The following is a 4,920-nucleotide window of genomic DNA, read 5'->3' as shown; positions in this document are numbered from 1 at the left end:
TTGACAGGTTGGGAAGTCCATGAAAATTATAATATTATTTGGTGAAATGCATTTTGAAAAGTATTTTGCCACAGAATGAGTGCAGAAGGAGAGACTATGTAATTGCAAAGCAGAGAGACGATGTTTCCCTCTTTCAAGCTTGGTGTTCTCTTTGATAATGCAATTTCAAATGCATTAAAAATGCAAATACAGTGAAAATGCATAAGAGATACATTACAATTCTTGTATTAATGTAATTTCATGACTTGTTGCATCACCAACAAGTAATGCCAAAGCCCTATGCCTACAATGGAAAAATACACAATACTGAGAGCAAGTGGTTACTGGAGTCCAAATTCAAAGTACTGGTGAGTGGTCTGCCTCTGCCCCCTCTTCCCCAGACTTGAAGCTCATGTAGGTTGCCAAGTTGTAGATGCTGAATCTACACAAATGAGTGCAACATTAAACGTTGACAATGGCAAGCAACGACAAGTGCTACACTGTAAGTTGATCAGCTAATGTATACATCATGTTTCTGTTGTTTGCAAATTATAAACTCATGTAGATTTTTTATAACTCTGTCTGTTTTAGCTAGATGCTTGGCTGGCTATGTATTGTAGCCAAAGCTAAGCCCGTTATCTGTTAGAGTGGAGCATTCATATATTTAGAGTCACATTTAGAGAATTTGAATGAATGAAATGCCCATCCCTACTAGTAGCTGTGATAAATTAGTTAAGGTTAGCTAACCTTAGCTGAAGCTCAATGTTTTCCAGTTTAGGAGAAAACCAGCAAATGTGACATCCATCTTAAAGGCCTTCTGGGCTCTAACCTGTCTCTTTCAAACACATCGGCAATTTTCGCTTGCGTTTTACAAAGTCTCTGGTCATGGAGCTTTTTAGAAAGATGTTGAGGCTTTTTAGTCAGGTAGAATCTAACCTATCTCTGTTGATCCATTTCCTCTGCATGCTTCCATGGCTGCAGCACACTGTGTTTGCCTGTCAAAATAAATATATCTTATGAGTTTGTGCTAAACCTTCAGTACATATGCTGAATAGGTCACACAAAATACCTACTGAGATGCAGTTTCTTTTTAAAGTACTCCTGTGTTGCACACTAAAACTAGTCATACAATGAAAACAACCCAAATCAAGTATATCACAAGTATGGCCCTTGTAAAAGGGGGCTCTGTGGAGCTTTTGTTTCTCCTGCAGACAGAAACAGACAAAATGTAATAAAACAGCTATGACAAAAATGATACTGAAATTACAGTATTGCACTTTTATTGTGACAGCCTCATTGTGTCAGTCAGCCCATGTGGGCGCAGACAGAAAAGGAGAAAAGGGCTTTACCTAATGAAAGCTTAGCAGTAAAACCGTCATTTGGTGCTACTGTCATAGCCTATTCAGCATATGTACTGAAGGTTTAACACAAACCCATAATATATATATATATATATAAATATATATATATATATAAATATATATATATATGTGTATGTATATATATATATATATATATATATATATACACATACCAGTCGGTCAATAAGTGAAATGTCAATTATCGGCTTTATAAAACTCAGCACAGAACAGTGCACTAAAAAGGGAAAAACTCTGTCCTCAGGCTAGGCTAGCTCTTATCTAGCTCTAGGCTAGCTCTTATAAGAATATTTCCTTCAGGATCTCCATTAGATAAGCTCAAAAATCCTAAAAGTTTATTTCTTTATTTTTATCCATTTACAGAAGTGCAGAATATTATGCTTGTGGATCAAAGTGAAATATTTGAATTATTTATTGCTTTCCTGTATTTATATGGGAATAAGGACATTAGTTCAAGTCCTGCATGGTGCACTTTTGGGTTGATTTTTTTTGGGTCTTTTTTAAAGGAAACACAGCAGAGCCATTTCAGCCAATCAGAACAGTCCAGTCTAAGAAATACTGATGAGCTCAGTAAACAAAAAGCCCAGGGCAGTTTTTTATTCCACTGTAAAGGTGGCAGTGCCCAGTGTGACCACTAGGGGCTCCCTCTGACTGTGTTGCTAATCTGTGAGTCCTTGCCCAAGATCAAAGAGACCAGGGAAATTCTGGTTTATATACAACAGCAGCTATGAACAACAGTCAGAGACTGTGTATTAGAATTTTTCACCATACAGTCAAAGTTTGAGCTGCCCAGTTCAGTGAAGGTGTGACTTTGTTCCTATATCCAGATTCTGTTGGGTTCTTGCTGGTTCAGGTTGAGGCTGAGTGGCTGGACTATTTCATCCAGGCAGGTTACATGAAAGGTGGGTGAAGGCCCTGCAACTGGCTCCAGACTGCATTGGACAAGGCTGACACAGGAAGTTCTCCAGCTGTCCTAGAGAAGCCTATGTGTTCCTCTGCTAGGCTAACTCCATCAAGATCAACCAGGATCAAATCTGCTCCAAGAGGATTAGCTGAGCTTCAGGGTGCCTTTGGCAAAAGGTTTGATATAATAATTTTAGTAGACATTTCATCAGACCTCACGTTTTCTCCTCTTTCTGTTTCAACTGGAGAAAAACAGAACTCAAATGTCCACCTGTTCCACTCCTGTCACATCAGAGGGAACTGAATCTGGGGCTCAATAAACCTGGAGAGCTGCTCTCTGAGCTACTAGAGAACCTGCAAACTGCAGAGACTGCAATGAGTTAATCACTTACCCTCTTTGGATATATGTATTCACACAATGGCTGGTGATGGTGATCTGTGATACTCTAAAGCACATCCCTTGTAACCCCAGCAGGGACACAGACTGATCATTGTGTATTAGACCAGAGCCAACAGACAATGGAATCTATCGAGTTGGATGATTTGAATACCAGGAAACATGCTGTTAGCTTTAAGTTGCACAAAAATAGTCTTGAAATCTCTGTTTTCTTTTATTGTTTTGGTCTATATGTTATACCAATCCCAATATGCTTTCTGTCTTTGAAACAGGGCAACAAATTATCATTCTAGAGCAGTGCAAGCCACCTGTAGCCTCAACCCCACCCCCACCCCTCCACCCTGGAATTGAACATTTTCCCTTTTTCCTCTCCGAGTTCTGTTTGCATCACAAGCTGTTAAATCTATAGCAAGAACTACCAATCCATACAAAGACTATATTCAGCATAGAAACAGAAGCATGTTTATTTTTCCAGTTTGAGCAGGCTTCACGCTCATGCCTAATAAGTCACCAACCCCACTCACCAAAACCTTTCATTATACAGTCGCTAATTGATCATTAATAGGACAGTGGTATATTGCACACTGTGCAACTAGAAAAACTGGCAACACAACAATAAGTGTTGATTAATTAACATCAAGTATTGCACTTGATAACAAATATTTAAGTGAACAAATAACAGTTTCATTCATTCCTATTTTTCACTTAATTTGTATACTGAATAGATAAATAAATGTTTAAAAAGCAATTTTACATAATACCTTTATTATCTATAATGTGATTTTAGCAGTATTGGGTGGTTACTAGTTACATTTACTTATAGTTTGATGGGCTTTTCTGAGAATCAAATGATAACACTTCTAGTCCTCTGTTGATTTGACATTTTGTGTCTAATTCTCCATTTTTTTGGGTTTAATTTCATTCTGTTTGTTGGTTCAGATCTTGAAATACTTCACTGCTGCTCACACCTCTCACTTTGGAGATTTAGCTTTTTCATTTTAGACCAAAATGATCCTACAAAACAGAGGATTAAAACTTAACAAACATGAGTTCCTACATTGACAGATGCTGGATGTACTAACAATTACCACTACGTTCGTAACGGGTTACTCACTGCTGAGGTAGTTTTTGAACTGATGTGTACAAGTTGTATAAGTTAGTTTTTTTGGAAAGGTGCTTTAACTACAGCCATTATTTCACTGCAGTTACAATATTTTTATTTGAGTGTGGGTTTAGGCTATTCACACTTCTGTGCTCCATTACTACATTAATTATATACATATGTTTAAATTACATATGTAAATAATGAGCTGCAGCCGTATTATATACGATCTAATCATTCTGTCCTGTTTTCTGTCTTACAGGTTTTGAAATCCTCACACACACATGACCTGTCACACACCGCTGACTATGAGGACTCTCACACACACACATGCACACAGACCCACACACACAGCGTAATTCTACATGCGAAAGGTGTGTTTTTGTCCTTATTGCTGAAATCTGTACATTGTCTATTATGCTAATTATGTCTATGGATATATGCATGCAGTTAGAAACATGAAAGGTGGGTGAAGGCCCTGCAACAGGCTCCAGACTGCACTGAACATGGCTGAGACAGGAAGTTCTCCAGCTTTCCAACAGAAGCCTCTTCTTCTGTCCCTCAGCTAGGCTAACTCCATCGAGATCAGCCAGGATCAAATCTGCTCTGGGAGGATTAGCTGAGCTTCGCGGTGCCTTTAGCCAGCTCTGGGTGGCTTTTATATGGAACGTGATTTGAGGGCTGTCAGGTGCAGCACTGTCTCTATAAGTGGAGGAATGGAAGCTTTCCATTGAAAGATTTCCAGCTACTACCAGTGAATGAAGCAGCAGCAGTCTTTTCCACATTAGTCTGGATGTGCTCAATCATTTTAGCCACTGGACCCTCAGGGATAAATAATGTGTATTCAGTTCTATTGATTTCAGTTCAGTCTGATTCTGAGCGACGGTAAAGGTGAATGATCATCTGGAGAAGAAGTTTGATAGAATAGACATTTCACTTTATCGGACCTTCAAGTTTTCTCCTTCAGGTATTTCAGCAGGGGAAAAACAGAGCTCAAGTCTTAGTTGTTTCCTTCGACATTGGAAGATATCATTCAGTGTTGTTCAAGTTCTGTTAAAATGGTCAGGGCATGGTATGCTGTGGTCCCTTTTAGAACTAGACCCCACTGTTTGATAACTGTGTGGATAAGAAAAAAGTGAACTAGACTTCTAAATCCTCAA

The sequence above is a fragment of the Colossoma macropomum genome, unplaced genomic scaffold, assembly GCF_904425465.1.
Source record: "Colossoma macropomum unplaced genomic scaffold, Colossoma_macropomum, whole genome shotgun sequence".
NCBI lineage: Eukaryota > Metazoa > Chordata > Actinopteri > Characiformes > Serrasalmidae > Colossoma > Colossoma macropomum.
The sequence above is the reverse complement of the archived record's forward strand: the minus strand, read 5'-3'. Positions refer to the sequence as shown.